Source organism: Tupaia chinensis, unplaced genomic scaffold, assembly GCF_000334495.1.
Source record: "Tupaia chinensis unplaced genomic scaffold, TupChi_1.0 Scaffold000478_3, whole genome shotgun sequence".
Classification (NCBI taxonomy): Eukaryota; Metazoa; Chordata; class Mammalia; order Scandentia; family Tupaiidae; genus Tupaia; species Tupaia belangeri.
The window spans coordinates 7708607-7730210 of NW_006159990.1; the positions used below are offsets into that span (position 1 = coordinate 7708607).

General features: G+C 37.8%; 1 protein-coding gene across 1 annotated transcript in view; it reads left to right on the forward strand.

Moving 5' to 3' along the window:
• Positions 1-1033: 1033 nt before the first annotated feature.
• The window catches only part of BACH2 (BACH transcriptional regulator 2), a 385089-nt gene continuing 364518 nt past the window's right edge, over positions 1034-21604 (forward strand). Inside the window, exon 1 of the mRNA XM_006156118.3 lies at positions 1034-1492. The gene's annotated coding sequence lies outside the window, so the exon portion shown is untranslated. The remainder of the gene's footprint in view (positions 1493-21604) is intronic.

Genomic DNA, 21604 nt, shown 5'->3' on the forward strand with positions numbered 1-21604 from the left:
TCTATACTGACTATAATAGCAAATGGCTTGCATAAGATTTGCACATAAATATTTGAAAAAGCTTTTGGTCTCAGATGAATTTTTTGAAAGCATTTAAGAATATATGTAGCACTTACATTTTAAAATTAATAGAGCTAACACACAGCAGATAATTTGGTAAATTTGTTCCAGGACTGTGATTTGAATCTATCCCCAACCTCCCAGTGGTCTCCCAGACTTCCCAGGAGTCACCGTGGAGAGCTGGAGAGGGAGCCTCTCAGGTTTCCCTGGGAGGTAGACACCAGAAGAGCCAGCTCTGCGGGGCCTCCTGCAGGGAAACGCCTGGATTGTGAGTGTGTTCATCATGCCTGTTCCCTCCATCCCAGACTCAAATCACAGCCACTTCCAGGATGTGCAAATTGAATCGACGTCATGTCTGTAGACAACAATAAAATGTGTCTTTTGTTGGTCTTAACATTTCTTTAGCACAAAGCTCCTCCAGTTTTAGATTTGTGGTGCTAAAGAAACACATTTACAATTTGAAAACCCGGTGCTTGTTAAGTAAAGGAATTCTTTTAAAACTTTCCTTTTTTTTTTAAATTGAAACCTGTCGGAAAGATGGATGAGTAGTACAAGGAACATTTGTACATCCTTTGTTTACATTCAGCAGTTGTTAGCATTTGCTGTTGTATCTATGTACAGTTTTTTACATGCTTATTGGTGAGAGGGGTTCATTTTGTAAAATAACTATTTCAAAATATGTTGCATACCTCGTGACATTTTACCCCTAAAGACTCCAGCATCATCTCTGAAGGATAAGAACATTTTCCTACATAACCACAATACTTTCGAGAAGTAACTCTTGATTGAAAACTTTAGACAAAACACAAGAGTCAAAAGAGCAGAGCTTGAACTGTGCTGTGACCGAACATCCAAAGTGCAAGGAGGAGAAATAGAGAGGGATTGTCAGAACTACTTGGTTCCAGGGAGGATAACTTTTATATTACCGATGAAGTACTCAGTTGATGCAGATTTTCTCCAAATATTTACTTTAATCCCGTTCAAGGAGTGTCTCCTAGTGCTCTGAAGTTATTTAGTGTTTTGGCCAGGGCTATAAGCTTTTCTCCCTTTAAATACATTTCTTCAGTATCATTAATCTGAAACCTGAGAGACCACGTCCTATTAGGGCTTGTGGTTCTGAGCAAATTTTCAGGAGAGTTTGCTGATACCATTATATCAAGAACATGGGACCTTCAGTTATTACAGTCAGAAATGTTAATTGGTGGGTAGCTGGAGTAAACACGGGAGTCCTTCCCTGACATTTCATTTAGGTGTGAGTAAAAGCTGATGTATTAGCACACTGTTCTGAAAAATAGTGTAAATGACCTGGCAAAATGTTAAGCTTAAGCTTGAAGTCCTCACAGACTTTTTGCACCTTTAGGCTCTGGGAGGCAGCTCAAGGAAGAATGCTATGCTTACAGAGTTGAACAGCAGGGACAGAGTCAAGTGGATGGTATGTATAAGCTTACTAATTTGTGTTTTGAAACAAAGATGCACCTTTTCTTGACACCATTAGCTCATAGAACGTTAAGCAAATTAAAAGCTTCCTTTGGACTGTTTCCCTGAAAATATCCGTCCTTGGTAGACTTTAATATTTTATGAGAAGAACTATGTTCAGGAATTTATTTTTCAAGCTTGAAAAACTATTTTTACTAAGCTTTGGGATGGGAACCATGTTACGCTGTCTCTCTGAATAAGTACATCATGCGTCATCATACCAAGAATGAGAAGAAGTGTGTTTCCTTTAACAGCAGTATATGTCATCAAGATGCTTGACTCATGATCTTTTATGAAAAGCTCCATTTTCGATGAATGCTAGTGTTTACCCAGTGTGTGGAATGTGGTAACTGCCCTCCTCTGTCAGAGGGGAGACGCATCCTAGAGAATAGGACACTGTGTGTTTATCTTTCATTTCCTTCTTCTTTCTACTCTTAGTATTCAGTGTCCATGGAGATTTCTAATTTTAAATTCCTATTCTACATATCGAATTTACAAGCTCTGATTTCTAGAATAATTTTTTGTACTCTCTCGGTGAGCAAATTAAAAAAAGTTAATCTAAAATGCATGTGTAGTTTCTTGTGTATCAAAGCCACACTTTTCCTTCATCCAGCCTCGATGTCTCCTGTTTCCCATTTGTTTTAGAAAGTTCTGTGTGAAATGTGAACTCTAGTTTACACAGTTACTAGGAGTGAATGTATGTCCGTTGGGATAATAACCCTTGAGCTGTCCTTGTGGTAATTGTACGTAGAATATTAGACTCTTTCTCCTGTAATGCTGAGAGCTCACCTTTCACATGTAAATTGGAAATGTCACTACTTGAACTTGGCCACCAGTGTGTGTGTATAATTTTGATTGGCATCATAATGGTTTTTGGCCACTCTGTGAGAATTTTTTTTTTTTGTAATTTTCTATAGGTTGTGTGCACTTGTCGGGCAGGAGAAAGTACCCCCCAGGAGGAATGGCCATGTCACAATCCGTTCTCTTCAATTCTACTTTGAGGATTTTGGGCACATGTGCACACAAACACTCAGCATGATTTTTAAGTCACCAGGTCCTGGACTTGAACCAAGCAGTTGGCCATGTGGGATCCAGCTGCCTTAACCACCACACCCCATGGCTGGTCCAAGAATTTTGTTTTTAAGACGCAATGTATGTCAAGCCAAGCTCAAGATGGAAGATTGCCTTTGTCCTTAGTCATTAGTTTGGAAAGTAAACATTTAGAAAATGCCTGCTCGTGTTAGTGCTGTTCAGAAAAGAACAGGATAGGATTGTTGCCCTGGAATCATGTGGCAGGTGCCATGAGTGGGTTCTAACAGCATAAGAGCCATTTGAAAGGCTTGGGGATGGGGGTGAACATATGGATGTAGAGATGGGCATTAGATGATTCACTCACTCCACAGAAAGGTAAGTTAGTTATTAAAGACATCACTGAACAAATGAATTTCAAACTGGACAGTGAAAGAATTCCCTCAGTAGGGCAAGGGTAATAGAACATTCAAGGCAAACAGCATATACAAGTCACTGAGACAAGAAGCACACGATTTCAAGTAGCTCCATGTGAAGAGAGTTCGGGAACAAGGAGAGGGTAATGAGAGATGATCAGGCTGATTATGGAGATCACACGTACCATTCTAGGAGGTTGGCCTCTCTCCTGCAGGTAGTGGGGAACCACCTCAGGACTTTTAGAAAGAAGTTGCATGATCATATTTGTGCTTTAGAAATAGTATCTTGGGGGCAGCAGGTGGCATGGTGGTTAAGGCATTAGACTCTCACATAGCCAACTGTGGTTCAAGTCCCTGACCTGGAGGCTTGTATTCTCACATGCACCCCACCCCCAGTTCCATCTCTCTCTGGTGGGTACACATACCCTATAGCAAATTTTAAAATGATAATAATAATAATAAAATTAAATTAAATAAATCTTAAGAGAAAAAAGAAAGTTAAAAAAAAAAAAAAAACCTCAGGAAAAAAAGGAAATATTGACTTGCAGCAATATAAAGATGCAATTGAAGGGGATGGAATCCAAGGCCAGGGTATGAGTTGCTGTGCTCCTATAAAAGTCCATGGGAGAAGCAATGTGGCAGTGGCAGTAAAGATAGAGACTAGGAGATGATGAATCTTCTTTGGAGCCAGCAAGTGGCACAGTGGTTAAGGTGCTGGACTCCCATGTGATCGACTGAGGTTGAGTCCCAGATCTGGCAGCTTGAAACTCAGGTTGGATGCATATGCATATATGCCAAAAATCCTGAGAGGAAAATGGAGGAGAAGATATTGTGGTGTGGCCATCTCCCCAAAGATGATTTCTCCCTTTCTGTTTTTCTGTCTGTCTCTGCCTCTCTGATGAGTGCATGTGCCCTATAGCAAAAATCTCTCTATAAAAAAAAAGAAAGAAAGAAAGAAAGAAAGAAAGAAAGAAAGAAAGAAAGAAAGAAAGAAAGAAAGAAAGAAAGAAAAAGAAAGAAAGAAAGAAAGAGAAAGAAAAAGAAAAGGAAAGGAAAAAGAAAAAAAAGAATGAGGATCCTCACAACCCAGTGACTGATTGGATCGGGTGTTGAGAAAGGGGAAATTGAGGACAACTCCAGGTTTCTGGTTTGGGTGACTGCATAGGTGATGACATCGTATGTGGATGCTAAATTAGGTGATGAGATTGAGGGGTGAGATTAATGTGGTAGAGAACAAAGAGAACCAATGATAGAAGCCCTAGGAAGTGGGTATTTAAGGAAGAAGGACATTAAAAGAAGCCTTAGAAGGACTAGTTTGAGGGACAGAAGAATACCTAAGGATAGTGTGTTTTAAGACCCAGAACAGGAGTCTTCAAAAGGAAGGTGTGATCAAGGATGTTAAGGACTTCATGAAAGTCAAGTGAGGTTTCCCTAGTAGGTTCAGTAATCCTTAGAAGAGCAATTGGTGACTTGTGAAAATGCAAAACTTGTGTATTATTAAGGTAATGCCTTAATAATTTCTCAATTCAGCAATGTTTAGACCAACCAGGCAGAAAGTTAGTAAGGAAATACTGAACTTGAATTGAAATTTTGACTGAATGGATCTAACAAACATGCCAAACTTCCCATCCACTAGGAGCAGAATGCATATTTTTCTCTAATGCTCATGCTCTTGAACAACCAATAGGTGAAAGAAAAAATCAAAAGGAAAACTTAAAAATAGCTCAAATTAAATGGTACTGGAAACAACATAACCAAAACCTATGAGAGGCAGCAAAAGCAGTTCTGAGAGGGAAGTTTATAGCAATATGCCTACATGAAAAAAAGAAAAAGAGCCCAAGTAAATAGTATGGCATGGTGCCTTAAGTAACTAGTAAAGGGACAAACTAAAACTCAAATTAGCAGAAGGAAGAAAATAAAAACTAGAACAGAAATACATGAAACAGAACAGAAAAACCGTTGAAAGAATCAACTTATTTCTAAGAGTTTATTTTAAGAAAATAATAGTCAACAAATTCTCAGCTAGTCTAAGGAAAAAAGAGAACTCAAGTAAAATAAGTAGAGAAGAGTAAAAGTAGAGAAATTACAGCAGATACTTAAGAAATAATAGGATGATAAGGGATGATTAAGTATATGCCAGCAAGTAAGATAACCTTGAGGAAATAGATAAATTCCTAGGAAAACACAACCTACCAGGATTGAATCAGGAAGAAATGAAAGGCTTAAAAGACAAATAATAAATAGAGATTGATGAAATAATTGAAAACCTCTCAACAAATAATAATTCAGGACCAGATGGCTTCACAGTTGAAATCTACTAAACATTCAAAGACAAATTAACCCCAAACTCTCAATCCTTTCCAAAACAAGGAACTAGGTACATATATAGTCATGGAACACAGCTAGGATACCTCCTGAGAAATGTGTCATTAAGTGATTTTGTTACTGTGCAAATATCAGTATATGTATGCAAACCTTGATGGTATGGCCTACTATTCATCTAGGCTATACGGTATGGCCCGTTGCTCCTTTGCATCATGTTACTGTACTGAAACCGTAGGCAGTTATAACACAGTGGTAGGTATTTGTGTATTTAAACATATAAAAACATAGAAAGGTACAGTAAAAATATGGGATAAAAGATACAAAGAAAAATATGGTACACATGTACAAGCATTTACCATGAATGGAGTTTGCTGGACTAGAAGTTTCTCTAGATGAGTTAGTGAATGGAGAGTGAATTTGAAGATCTAGAACATTACTGTACACTACCATAGACTTAAGAACATTGCACACTGGGAACAGCAGTTGGTGTAATGGCTGTCGTTGGATTCCCATATAGTTGACCATGGTTTGAGTCCAGACCCGGTGGCTTAAACTCATGGCAGGTGCATGTGTGTGCGTGACCAGGACCCTGAGAGGAGAATAGAGGGGAAGGGATTGTGGCGTGGCCATCCCCCTTGGGGGGTGATTTCTAGCTTTCTGTCTGTCTCTGTCTTTCTTTCTGGTGAGCGCACGCACCCTGTAGCAAAAACTTCTTAAAACAAAACAAAACAAACAAACAAAAAAACACTGCACACTTAGGCTACGCTAAGTTTATTTAAAGCTTTCTTTCTCTAATAATAAATTAATCTTAGCAGCTTGCTGTAACATTTTAACTTACCAAATATTTCAATTGTGTTTAACTTTTTGACATTTTTGTAATAACACTTAGCATAAAATACACTTTGTATAGCTGTACAAATTTATTTTTTGTTTTTACCCTTATTTATAAGCTTTTTTTCTTTTAAAGCTGTTTTGCTAAAAACTAAGACACGAACATACACATTAACCTAGACCTACATAGAATCAGTGGCATAACTATCATTGCCTTCCACATCCACGTCTTGTCCCACTAGAAAGGCCAAGTAACAACAAACAACACAAGATTAAAATCAAGAACAAGAGAAAGTGATGCAAGGAAGAGATGTAAACACAAGATGTGTGAGGCTATAGCCGGTATAACACAACATGCTGTTTTACAGTAAACTTTTGGTTTTCGAGAAGTAGAAGCAATGTACTATAAAATATGTTAAAATACATGGTATAGTAAATATATAAATAGTAACGTAGTCATTCATTATCAAGTGCTCTGTACTGTACATAATGGTGTCTGCTATCCTTTGTGATGACGGAAGCAGAGTAGGTTTGTTTATGCTAGCATTACCACAGCCGTGAGAAATGCGTTGTGCTACCGTGCTGTTATAGCTGCGACATCACGAGGCAATAGGAATTTTCTGCTCCATTGAAATCTTGGACCCCACTGAGCATGTGGTCCATAATTGACTGAAACATCGTTATGTGCCACACAACTACTTCAAACACATTTTATGAATCCAGCATTACCTTGATACCTAGCCAGACAAAGGCATCACAAGAAACCTACACTTCAACTTCTGAGATGAACATTGATGCAAAATTTTCAATAAATTATTAGCCAACTGCATCCAAAACACATCAGAAATATCATATATCATGACCAAGTGAGGTTTATGTCTGGCACACAAGGCTAATTTAGCATACAAAGGTACTTCAAAATATTGAAGGAAAAATTAAAGTACAAGTTGATTTTGGTGCGAAAAAAAAAAAAAATTGAAATCCAGGGACCAGCAGTTGGCGTAATGGCTATGTCGCTGGACTCTTCATGTAGTCGACTGCGGTTCATGAAGTCCCAGACCCACTGGCTTAAAACTCATGCCGGGCGCATGTGTGTGCGTGCCCAAGATCCCGAGAGGAGAATGGAGGAGAAGGGATTGCGGCATGGCCATCCCCCCTGGGGGGTGATTTCTTGCTTTCTTTCTCTCTGTCTCTCTTTGTCTGTCTGGCGAGCACATGCGCCCTATAGCAAAAACCTCTCAAAAAAAAAAAATTGAAATCCATGCATAGCTCTTTCAGTATACTCAGCTTTTATGAACTTTTTGAAGGTCTCTCATATGCGAATCAATCAATGTGCTATATCATATTAGCAGAATAAAAGATTAAGAGCCACATGATCATCTCAGTGACGTGGAGAAAGCATTTGGCAAGGCCTAACATACTTTCTTGATTAAAAAGTCTAGTGTGAGTGTGAGAGGGGAAGTTTATGAATATAATAAAGATCATTTAAGAAAAATTCACCGCTAATGTTATAATCTGTAGGGCAAAAAAGGAAGAAAACTGAAAGAAAAAGAAAATGTATCTAAATCATAGGAGAAAGATTGTCTATTTGCAGATGACATGATCTTATATGTTTGAAAAATGCCAAAATTTTATAAAATATTGTTAAAATTAATGAATGTATTCAAGAAAGTTGCAAGATACAAAATCAATATACAACCATCAGTAGCGTTTTTATATAAAAACAGTGATATAGCTGAAAAAATCAAGAAGATAGTCTCATTTGTGATAGCATCGATGATTAAAGACTTAGGGATAAATTTAACTAAGGATGTGAAAGATTTGTACACTGAAAACTGTAAAACACTGATGAAAGAACTTGAAGAAAATACAAACAAATGGAAAGGTCACTCATGCTCCTGAGTTGAAAGAATTAATATTGTTAAAATATCTATGCTATCCAAAATAGTATGTAAATTCGGTGAAATCCCTATCAAAATCCTGATGCCATTCTTCAAAGAAATAGGAAAAACTATTGTAAGAAAAAAAAATAATAACAAGATCTTGCCATTTGCCACATGAGTTAGACTGGAGGACATTATGCTGAGTGAAATAAGCTAGACACAAAGAAAAATATTACATGATCTTATTTATATTTTGAATCTTAAAAAAAAGACAAACATTCAAAGAGAGGATATAAAGCAGTGGTTACCAGGGGTGGGGACAAGGAGGAGGAATGGGAAGATACAGGTCAGAGGATATAGAGCAGGATATATATAGAATAGATAGACAAGTCTATAGTTGTAATGTACAACATGATGACTACTCTATAGGTAAAAAATTGTTCAATATTTGCTATTCCTGCTAAATGGGTAGATTTTGGCTGCTCAAAACAATAACCAAGAAAATGGGTAACTGAAATGAAGGCTGTGTTAATCTGCTTCACTATAAAACCCTTTTTACTATCTGTGTATATCCCATAGTATCATGTTGTATACATTAAATATACACAATAAAATTTACTAGAATAAAAACAAACTCAAATTTCATTGGCTTAACACAAGAGAAGTTTTTTCCTTATGTAGCCCAAAATGGGTGTTGACAAATGGTAGGTGGCATTCCTCCCGGTAGTACTTCAAGAATCTAGATTGCTTTCATTTTGTAGTTTCTGCATCTGAACAGGTGGTTCTCAGAGTTACTGTGCTTGTTTGTATCATGTCAAGAGAGGAAGAAATAACATGGAGGATCACATATAGAAAGTTTTTAATGGAGTAGGCCTGGAAATGAGCATAATGACTTTTGCTCACACTTCATTGGTAGAACTGAGCCATGTGTTACCAGCTAACTGCGAGAAGTGGGGAAATGTGGCCCACCTGTTTGTCAGTAAAAGGACTGTGTAAGATTGGTTGAATAGTCCCTGTGGGAAATGAGAGGGCCCCCCCACCCCCAGGAGAAAATGGGAGGGCACAGCTAATTCTGTGTGGGCTGAATGTATCAAATTGCACAATTACATGTTGTTGTTTTTCCCCTATCAGCTTCAAAATTAAGTGACCACTGATGGAGCAGAGAAATTAGGTGGTGGAGTTAACTCAAAGTTTTGAGATCTTACTGTTATTTCAAAACTGAACAGTTTCAAAAAGAAAAATAGAGCATTTTTCATTGGAAAATATATTTTCAGTTTTTCAGTACATTTTTGAATTGTTGTGAGCAGGACCTAATCACTACACTTGTATGTCACGCTGGGAGTTGCTGATTTTAGGCCCTGCACCTGAAAAACTGGCTGGGATTAGCCTCTTCCTTGCTCTCTCTTCTCAGACCTTTCTGAAGCTAAGCACTTGGTCAGGGAGTATAATTTACAGAAAGGGGAAGATTATTTCTCACACCCTGCAAAGCTATCAATCGTTCAGATGAAACGTTCATCTTGCTCTTCTCCAGCATGGATGAATGAACCCTGCTCCTAGCCAGTGCTCTTAACCCACTTGCTTTTCTGGTGTATGCAATACTCACCATACCTTTTGCTTTTGCAAATTTTTCCCTTTGTATTTTCTGAGCTTAGAGTTAGCTTTCTTTTGTACCCCTCTTCTCTTCCCTTTATCTTTGTCAATCTATATTCTGGGCATCTTGTCCTCTCAAACTCAACTCAGACGCCACTTCCTCCACTGTTTCTGCCCCATCCCTATTTACTACAGCTGAGCGCCCCATTTCCTCCTGACCTCCCTTGAATTTTGATTTTACCATTCAGATGGTACTTGGCTGCCTTGTAGATGCTTTTAACATCTTTTTATCCACAAGATTTAAAAGTCAATGGTGAGACTGTAACTTTCTTTTCTCTCTCTCTTTTTTTTTTAAATTTTTTTCCAGAGAGAGAGATTTTTGCTATAGGGTGTGTGTGCTTGCCAAAGAAACAGAGAGAAAGCAAGAAATCACCCCTCCCCGGGGGGATAGCTACACCACAGTCCTTTCTCCTCTGTTCCCTCTTGGGATGTTGGACGTGCACTCACATGCATCGGTTTGAGTTTTAACTTGCCAGGTCCAGGACTCAAACCTCAGTCAACTGCATGGGAGTCCAGCAACATAACTATTATGCAATCTACTGTTCCCAGGATTTTAACTTTCTAGTACCATTTGCTCCTAGCACAGTGTATTTTACACAGTAAATTTCTCATAAGTAACTGTTGAGTGAAAGCAAATAAATATTGCTGATTGTGGAGAAACTGCAGCTAACAGTTTGGAAAATCAGTCTTGTGTGGCTACAAATCATATGAGGAGTATAAAAGTTAAAAAAAAAAGCAAGCAAACAACAAACAAACTTAAGATGATGTGTTAGAAAAGGGAAAGGTCTACAGTGATTTCTTGCATCTTTAATAATCTAATATAACTTGTGTTATTTAGGGAGGTTAGACTAAGGGGCCTATTGGAACTCTGAAATCTTTGAAGGGTGGATCCACCTGTCTGATGTTGAAAATGTTGAGCCCACATTTTACCATCTTGACTTATTTTAGAGTATTAATGGAGGAAAACTGAGATTTTGGTTGGTTGTTGGTAATATACGTTATGTTAATGCTCAAGAGAGTAGCTTCGAGTTTGTAACATTATAGAAACTCCTTCAGGCCTTAGAAAAATGTATGTAAAATCCTTGTAAGTGTAAGATAATGAATTGACAAGAGACTCCTTCATACAGCTAGAATGGATCAAACTATTAGTACTTTTCTATTAATCCCTTTGCAGATGAGTTTTGTTGATACTGTTATCGTTTTTGTGGTTGTAGTTGTTTATTATAGGATAAAAATCCAAGAGGAAATAGTTTTTAAAAATAAGGTACATATTCATAATATAATACACAGACATGAAGTATAGATAATGACTTTTTTCTGCTCTAGCTTCTTATTTTCTTAAAGTTAAACAACATACTGTGAATTCAAAGAGATAGAAAGCAGCTAATTAAAACTGGCCTGAAATCCATCTTCCTCTACTTCATTTGAAGAGCATCACACCATTGTATGGTCCAGGACTTACACAGTAGATTATCGCTACTCCCATAGAGCAGCCAGTCAATCTACTTTATTTTATTAGCATGCTTTATTAGATCAGTTTTCTTAATGCATACCAAATATTTTTTAAAGACTTAGGAAGACTTACATACTTTTTAATTATCTTTCCATGAACAAATTGTGCTCTCTACTTAATCAATTCTCTCTATAGGGGGCTTTTATGGAAATAAATCTATTTATTTCTTAGTATTCAATTTCTTAAGGAGGGTGGCACTTTTCACTGTATAATTACAGCTTGTAAGAATTGAGCAGGACTCTAAACATCTTTAAGTTCAACAGTCATCAAATAGATAAGGTATCCTAATTGACATTTAGAAAATAAATCTATCAGTTCACATTGGCAAATCTGTAGTTACTAAAATAAAATCTTTCTTTTCCATATTGTTTTTATTTGGTTCCCATTAATATTTCTCATACTAGTGTTCCTTAATCATTCTGATTTCCCTCTTCATTCTTTAGTTTATTGGAATGTGCTTTAAAATGCAGTGGGCAAAACTGAAAGCTAATCTCCATGAGGACTTTTGACTGGAGGCAGTATGGTGGGACTGAGTTACCTGGTCTTGGGAAAGTGCCTTTATTAATGCAGCCTGAATGCAGGTCAGCAGCCCCATCTCACTGTTGGCATTGAATTGTCAGGCTGCCAGACCCTGGTGGACCGACCACAGGACCTCACACTCACTAAAATAGTAATGATTATACAGCGAAATAGAAATAAATGTGATCACCTGTGTTTGTCATTCTTTACACCTAATACACTTGGTTGTGTTCATTTTGGACCATTTTTAACCTCATAAGAACCTTTGGAATCCTGTTTCTGGCATCCCTCCTACTGAGTTTTTGTACCAATATATCTTTAGGTTTATTGTTTCAGTCATTGAAAATGACCAAGTACTGCCTCTGTCAGTATTTGGATACAAAATATTTGCTTTAGATGGAATCTTCTGTTGGTTATCTCTTTCTGGGGAAGTTGAATGGCAAAACCAGAAGAATGCTTTCTGATTGTTACAAGTTTTACTTTTAAGGAAAGAGATAAAAAAACAAACCTAAGCAAAGTAGGAAATTTAGATTTTATTAATACTGTCTTATATATCTTAGGAAATGTAAAACTATCTAAGGAAACAAAATGCTTTATACTGGAACTTTTCCTTTGGAAGACCAAAGGTTTAGGGACCAACACTCTTCTTGGTTTGGATTAGGGACATATTTCATGTTTTCAAAATTCTGTTCTGGCAGGTGATATTATAAGTCTTCATCAAATTTGGGTTGAAGGGAAACGCTATCTGGCACCAAGCTGTGTGAACATTTGTATTGTTAAATAAGAATATCTGGGCTGTCTTAAAACAGGTTCCTCATTTTATTTAGACTTTAAAATATTGTGATGTCACGTTTATTCAGGCTGCCTACTCCAATGTTCTTACAACATAGTAGTGTCCAGACCACAACTGCAGTTTAAAGCCAAGCACAAAGTATTTGAACATAGTAAATTGTAAATGATTTTCTTTCCTTCCTCCTTCCTCCTTCCTCCTTCCTCCTTCCCCTTAGTTTCCTGCTTTCTGCCCTTCCGAAATCTATGAGTTGCATTTCCCCACCCTTGGAAAAACAACTCAGAAGAGTGTGCCCTGTGATCTTCCTGTATCACTATAGATTTACACCAAATGTTCTTGCATCACCTCAAATAACCTTTATAAATTATAGAACAAAATTACCCTTCTATTGAAATCCTACCCGTTGTTGCAAAGGCTGCTGTTTGGGGAGGATTTTCTCACATCCTATGAGGTGTATCGTGCTGAGGGGAAAGTTGCATCTTCATTGTTACCCATGACTGAGTCCAGGTGTTACCTTCTGTGTTAGAAAGGGAGAGAAACGGCACAGAATGCCCTGGTGAGACTTTGGTTTTTAGGGAGAAAACCTCTAAAACCAAAAGGTTTCTCTTTTTTGATAAGACTAGCAAAATAGTGTCGAATAAGATGTGTCAAGCAGGTGTTGGGTATGCGCTTAACTATTTAATGGTTTTCAGAGTGTTGAATGGCTATTTTTAAATGTTTCTGTATTATTCTCAGCCAAGCTGCTGAAAGAAAAGTACAAGTGGCTAAAAATATTCAGTTTCAGTAATGTCTATTTTAAAAGAAGCCATCCTTTGTAGATTTTTTTTTTTCCATTTGTAGGAAAAGAATATTGTGGCTTAGAAAGAAGTAGGTGAAAGCAGTTTGTTCAAAGCCTAGGATTTCAGGGAAAGTCACCATCAAATGGGCAGTCAGTTGGGTTTTAAATGATCAGGATTTTAAAGTCAATTTAAAGAATGAAAACACAGGTGATTACACTTACTTTTACTACTGCCGTATGATTATTGCTATTTTTGTGCTGTTTGCTAGAATTTTGATTGATAATAGCACTGCTTATTTTCAACGATTTTTGGTATGGAGTTAGGAGACAAGTTGTTGGTATCAGGTTGCTTGGGCTTCTATCTCCCCTCCATCCACTGGATTTGTGAGCCTCTTTGTGCCTCAGTGTAGTCATCTGTAAAATGGGGATAGTAAGACAGCTCACCTTGCAAGGTTGTTGTGAGGATTAAATAAAACAGTACTCTACTGAGAGTAGAATCTGGTACATAGTAAGTACTCAGTAAATATTGGCTATGTTTTTTCTTTTTAAAAAACATCTAATTTCTCTTTTGGGCCAGCCCTGTAGCCTAGTAGTTAAGGGAGTCAGCTCCCATGTGGCTGACCACAGTTGGAATCCCAGTCCCAGCAGCTTAAAACACTTGGTGGGTACATGTGTTGCATGCCCCAGCCCCCATGAGAGTGGGGAAATGGAGGAGAAGGGAATGCGATGTGACCATTGCTGCATTGGAGGACACGTTCTCTCTCTATCTCACTCTAGTGTACATGTGCCCTCTAGTAATTTGTAAAAATTGTGGTTAAATAAATAATATATAGTTTACTCTTTTAACTATTGTTTTAAGAATTATTTATTTAATTCCATTTGTTAGTATTGGTTTTTAATTTGATCAGAGAGAGACAGAGAGAAAGAGAAAGAGAGAAAGCAAGCCGCCAGGTCCAAGACCAGAACTACGGTTGGCCATGTGGGAATCCAGTGACTTTAACTACCACACCACCTGCAGTCCCCACTTATAACTATTTTTAAGTGTGCAGTTCCATAATATTACCTATATTTACATTGTTGGGAACAGATCTCAAGAATTTCTCCTTTTGTAAAACTGAAATGTTTTAGTACTTTTACTTTTCATTCTTTATCATTGTTTTGGACAAGATCTTGCTCTCATAATTCTCCAGTCTTGGGCTCCCAGCTAGAACTGCAGGCTCATGCTATTGTGCCCAACTCTTTTAGGGTGTCACTGTGGTGCTGAGGCCAGCCACTAGCTCACCATCTTCCTGCCTCAGCCTCCCTGAGCTGCTGGGAATACGGGAGCATGCTACTGCACTGGGTTTGAACTGGGCCTCCCAGGTGGTCCCTGCCCACAGGGGCTGAGCCTTTTACTTTTAAATGTTCATTATTTTTGTAAAGCTAATTTTCCTCTGTCAGTTACACAGCTCTTTTGGACATAGCATGAAAAATGCAAGCTCCATCAGGACGGGGAGTTTAGACCGTTCCATTCACTGCTGTGTCACTAGTGCTAAGAGCAGCACCTGCCCACGAGGAGGTCTCAGTTAACGTTTGTCAAATGAATGTATGAATGGTGAGGCTTCACTTAGATGTGTTTTCGAAATATTAATACTTGGTCTGGCTCCATGTTACAGAAGTAACACACTGATCTAGAAAAGCCAGATCTCACATGGTGACCAGTTTGAATCCCTGTCCCCACCAGCCTGAAACATGCATTCAGGTGCCCAAGATCTAAAGGGCTAAATGACTAAAGGAAGGGGGTTGTGGTGTGACCAGACCCTGTGAAGGTACTTCTCTCTCTCTCTCTCACACATACACATGTAGTCACGCGCGTGAATGCACTCCATCATAATACCAATAAAGAGGGGAAGTCATCTCTTAAATATCAAGTCCATTTTATAAGCGATTTTAAATATCCTTTCAGAAGGTGAAGTTATTCTTTTTAGTGCTTATTACCTTCTTGAGAGTGAGAGACAGAGAAAGAGCAAGTCAGGCACCTTCAACAGAGCTTCACGCCACAAACCCTTCCTAGTCTTCCTACTCAGCCAGGGTTGTGAGCACCAGCTCCCATACCCAGTATAAGACAGGTTGACCAGGGTACCAAGCTCAGACTCTGAAATGAGTAATTTAAAAATTTTTGAGTTTATTCTATTTTTCCCTTGAGTGAGACCCTTCATCAGGGTCTTGACTCCACAGTCCATCCCCAGCCTCAGCCAGCCCTGGGTCATAGGAGGGTGTGTGCCTGCTCTACTTAGGGAGGTCGCCAGACCAACGCCCGGAGCCTTCCTATGTGGTTGGCCTCATAGAGCATCACATTTACTGTCGCACCACCATCTGGCCCTGTAAGATGAGATTATTTTTAAAACAATGATTTCCTAATTATTTATACATTCTGGTTTTGGTAGGGAACTTGCCTAAAATGGGGGAAAGTATACTTAGTATAGACTGCAAAAGGAAAAAGGATATGTTAGATGATTTGCCCAAAATCTGAATAGGATTCATTTGAAGTCAAAGCCTTTTTAACCGTCATTCAGATCTGGCCACCAGATCTACTTTTTCCTTAAGGTGTATATGAATCATCTTGTTCTTTCTTTTAGAAATCAAAAGTTCAGAACTCGATCAGTATTCACCAAAATTGGTGGAACACTGCCTTTCCACTGAGAGTGCATTACCCTTTCCTGGGTCTTTTAAGAGAACATCAGCTGAACATTGTCTAGAAATGGCCAAAACTTTGTGGGTGGGGAGAAAGAAAGGAAGAGTGTGTCTCTCACTTAACCTATCACAAATTAAAGCCTTGTTCTGTGGAGTTTTCATTTAGATTATTTATCCTGATGGAAAAAAAGTAAAATTTTTAGCATGTATTTGGTTTCGGATGAAACATTTAGTGTTACTTTTGATCACTCAGCCTTAGGTTTCATATTTCTGACATATATTAAAATGCTTTGGTGAGGGACTAGCAGATAGCATAGCGGTTGAGATGCTGGATTCCTACATGGCTGACCACAGTTTGAGTCCCGGACCCAGTAACTTGAGAATCGTTCCAGGTGCATGTGGGTGCATGCCCAATGTCTCAAAGGCAGAATGGAGGAAAAGGGATTGCAGCATGGCCATTATTCCAGGGGTGGGAGCGGGGAGGGTAATTTCTTTCCCTCTCTCCATCTTACTCTGTCTCTGGTGAGCGCATGTGTCCTATAGAAGGGAAAAAGGCTTCAATGAGCATTTTCTCCTTAATTTAATTATTACTATTAGATAGTAAGCACAAAATGTAGCTTACACAGAGGTTCACTTTCTCCTACCAAAGAAAAGGAATCTGCATTGCCTTGAACTTTGTAGTTCTGGGAGGAAGATGCCGGGAAACCACATGGCCTGCCAAGGTTGTTATGGGCCACATCACAACACCATGCCTGGCTCTAACCAAGAGCAAGAGTACACCTCTACTTTCAGCTGATGTTTGGCAAACCCACACTCTGCTCCCACAGTAGAGATGGTCACCTATCTTCCAAAATGTGGCATCATGAGTCATTTCCACTATGACTCTGACCTGTCTTTTTCAAAGTGACAAAGGAAAATTATCTTACCTAGTCACTTTTTCCCAGGCCACAAAACAGACTTTATCTCTGAAACTTTATTTTAGAGACCATACATCCGAAAGAGCTGTATTGTTTCTCTGAGATATTATTTTTGTATTTAAATTCTTTGTGAGTAGGAGAATGTGTGAAATCTTCCCAAGTTTTGTTTTGTTTTACCTCTATGGTGCTTGCATGCACATGCACCCAGCGTATTTTCCAAGCCACCAGGTCTGGGACTTGAATCACACACTTGGCCATGAAGGATCAAGCCGCCTTTACCACCATGTCACCTGGTTGGCCCCTTCCCAATTTTTTAACTCCTCCTTTTGATTCTACACCTAAGGAGGAACAATAAAAACTAAAAGGCAGTTCTGTGATCTGGACCCTCAGGACGAGGTATTTAAGAAGCAGCCAACTCATCTAAGCCTCAGCTGCAGAGTCCAGCCTTTTTCTCAGAGTCCACAGTGCTCTGCTGACTTGGCCCAGCCATGCTCTCTGGTCTCCCCCAACTCATTTTCCTTTCAGTGGACTCATACCCATGAATCTGCCAGCAGCCAGGCTCATCCTGAGGCCACTTCTGCTTCCTGAAATGCCCATTCCAGCCCTCACTTTTCATTTATTCTAACTCTTGTGTATCCTTCACTCTCATTTTAAATAACACTTCCTCCAAGAGGACTACCCTGATCCCCACCCTAATGAGCACCACCCAGTTAGTTGTTCATACTTCCTCTTCTCTTTTTTTTTTCTCTTACTAGAATTTTAATTCTAATGGGTTTGTTTCATTAATAGTTTCTCCACCATTATACTGTAAGCCACATCAGGGATTATGGCTGTATGCATTGTTTGGGAAAATACTGAGAGAACTACATAGAGTAATTAAGTGATTGATTTGACAAACATTTGTTGAGAGTTGACAGTGCAATGTCATGTGCTGTTCTAGGTGCTGAATACACACGACCAGGATGGCCCCTGCCTTTGCAGAGGTCTCACCTAGGAGAGCTGACAGTTGTGCTTTGTGTTCCCAGTTAGCAATGGACAGTTTTTCCAGGTTTAGGCACACAGATTACTTAGCCCACCAAATATAGATCGTATGCCAGATATTGGTATGGAATATTAGAGGGAATAAAATTAATTTCTTTCTCTAGAGTATCTTTATTCATGTACCAAATACTTGTTGAGCACCTATGATGCACACTAAGCTAAAATCTAGTCAGCAGACTAAGGCAAATACTCACTCGAAGGTCATAAATAGAACATAAGAGAGAGTAAAAGTACTATAAGAAAGGTATAGAATTCCATAAAGATGTGAATTAAGGAATGCTTTCTGATTATGGCCATTAGAAAGCATCCTGGTTAAAGTAGAGATTGAAATGCTGTGTGAAGAATGGTTAGAATTTTGACAGTTGAAGCCAGGAGGGATAAAATTCTAGGCATGGGAACCACTTGAGTAAAGGCATAGAAATGGGGAAACATTCCAGGAATTAACCCCCTGTAATAAAACATAGGGTAGGTGATAGTTAATAGGAAGAAATAAGACTAAAGGGGCAGGTAGAAGCTCTTCCTTAGAAGAGCGAAGAACTCCTCAAAGTTCAGAAAAGGATGACTATAATTATTTAAAGTAATTCAGTTATGGCACTCATTTAATGTTTGGCAGCCTTTAATAAATTGTTACTTGTTTAAATATATTATGTGCCTAATGCCCTGCAACTGTCCTGTCCATATGAGTTCTATCCTTTTCATTTATAGTCCTTTTAAAAATGTTTATATATTTTATTTACTTATTATTATTATGTATTTTTGTTTGCTATAGGGCACCTGTGTTTACCAGAGAGAGACAGAGAGACAGTAAAAAAAACAAGTCACCAGATCCGAGACTGGAACCATGGCCAGCCATGTGGGAGTCCAGTGCCTTAACCACCATACCCCCACCGACCCCTTAATTTGTAGTCTTATCCTCATTATAGAAATACTATGAAGGCCAATAATTTATACATGGTCTTCAGTTTAGTCTTTATCATAAAAGTAAAAACAATTTTATAGTAACCCAACATTTGAAGTCTTTTTCACAAACTTGACTCCTAATAGGTACCCTAAATTCACAAATATGCTTCCTTTTTCCTACAACACATGCTTTATTCCATTCATTAAAAAACACTGGAAAAATAAATGTCAGTGACAAATTCACAGATATACGCTGTAAAGTATAAAGTCGTATACCCGAAAACAAAGGTAATATTTATAATGATCAATAACGTACACATACAAATGATAGGTTACAATTTCACAGAAGATTGCAAACATTTTGCACACTTGTCACCCTTTTTTTTAGGCACAGTGCCCTTTTGATGACAAATAAATTGAAAGATACACACTAGAGTGAATTATTTCCAGACAGTACAAAAAAAAGTTTTGATTTGTTTTTTTCTCTTATAAACATGTTTATCATTTATAGTCTTCAAAAAATTTTGCACTTGAACTTTCATAACTTGATAAAGAATTCATTAAATAAGCTGCAGACAAGTTTTATAGACGAATAACACTTTTAAGAAGACATGGCTGATCTAAATTTTTTTCTCACACCCACCATCAACCACCCACTCTACCAACCACTTTACCCCCCTTCCAGTTTGTAGCATCCACACCCACCCTCTTCACTACCGCATCTTCAGATCTCTCAACTCAGTAGACACTCAGTACAAAATGAGTGGGGATATGCAATGTTTATCTTTCAAAATCTGGCTCACTTTGCTCAACGTTAAGTTTTCTGTATTTGTCCATTTTGAATAGAAAAATAGGTTCTCGTTATTTCTTATAGCTTTGTAATATTCTGTAGTATATATGTGCCATAGTTTTTCAATCCAGTCATCAGTTTGTATACACTTAGGTTAGTTCCATGTTTTAATAATTATAAATAATGCTGCAGTAAACATGGATGTGCAGATGTCTTTCCAATTTAGTGTTTTCGTATCGTTTGGGTATCTACCAAGTGGGATTACTGAGTCATATGGAAGCTTTTGAGAAACTTCCATGTTGTTTTCCACAAGGTTGCACTAATTTACATTCCCATCAGCAGTGCAAGAGAATTCCCTTTTCACCACAGCCTTACCAACACTTGTTTATTTTTTCAATCCTATCCATTCTAACTGGGGTTAAATGATATTTCATTGTAGTTTTAATTTGTATTTCCCTTATGACAAGAGACTTTGAACATTTTTTTCACAAGGCTCTTGACTATTCATAAGTCTTCTTGGAGAGTTACCTATTCATTTGCCCATTTTCTAAGTGGATTATTCATTTTTTAAATGGGTGAGCTACTTGAATTCCCTATATAGTCTAGATATCAATCCCTTGTCTGAAGAATAATTTGCAAATATTTTCTCCCATTCTTAGGGTTGTCTTTTCACTCTATTTATAGTTTCCTTTGCTGTAGGGAAGCTTTTTAGCTTAGTGTAATCCCATTCATCTATTTTAGGAACCATTGCCTGTGCTTATTTAAGAAATCTTTGCCTACGCCAATGTCTTCAAAAGTTTCTCCTACATTTTCTAGCAGTAATTTTGTAGTAGGGGCTTTATATATAACTCTTTGACCCATTTTGAGTTATTTCTAGTTAATGGTGAGAGAGAGTTTTAGTTTCATTTTTCTGCAGATTAATGTACAGTTTGTACAGCATCATTTGCTAAAAAGACTTTCTTTTCTCCACTGCACTATCTTATACCATTTATCAAAGATCATGACTTGGGTTTATTTCTGGATTCTCTATTCTGTTCCATTAGTCTATGTATCTATTTTTGTGCCAATACCATGTAGTTTTGATATCATTGTTTTATAATATACTTTAAAGTTGAGTAGTGAGATGCCTCCTAGTTTATTGATTGATTGATTGATTGATTGATGCAGTATTGCCTTGACAATACAAGGTCTTTCTTTATTTCAGACAAATTTTGTTATTGTTTTTTCTGTTTCTATGAAGACTGTCTCAGTTAATAGGATTAGAATCTCATTGAATATGTAATATGTAAATTAATTTAGGTCATACTGACATTTTGATTATATTAATTCATCCAATCCAAGAACACAAGATGTCCTTACCTTTTTTTTTTTTTTATTATCATCATAATCTTCTTTCTATTACACTAGATTACATATAACTTTACATTGACTTCCATTGCTTTTTCAAAAGGGAATGCCATGCATGTCAGTCAATACAGAGATATCAATCTCCCCACTTTATCATTCAATATCTTTTCCATGCTTTTCCCAATAATTATTATTATAATTTTTTTAAACAGTCAATCACTATTTCTCATTTTGCTTATTAAAAAGACTTCACCCATCATGAAATACTTTCCAGACTGGTTCAGTTGAGAATACTATACATGTCATCATCAACAGGTAATAAACCATATCTATTTCTCATTAACATCCTGCCTCTCGATTGTTCACTGCTGTCTTTATCCTCTTCTCTCTCCTTTTTTTTTTTATACTTTGTTTTTTATTATAAATTTTTTTTTCTCATCCCAACACACATATGAATTTTCCATCCAAAATACACTGTGCATTGGCTCAATCAAGCACATCAACATATATGTTCTCGGCAAATGATTTCCCAATTTTTGTGTCCTGCATACCTTGCCTTTTGTTTTGCCATCCTAGGTTCCCCATCCCCACCCTCTGCCATGTCCCATCTTCCTCCTCCATTGTCCCTGACATTCATGATTGCCCTCAATGGCTTCCGCCCCCCCC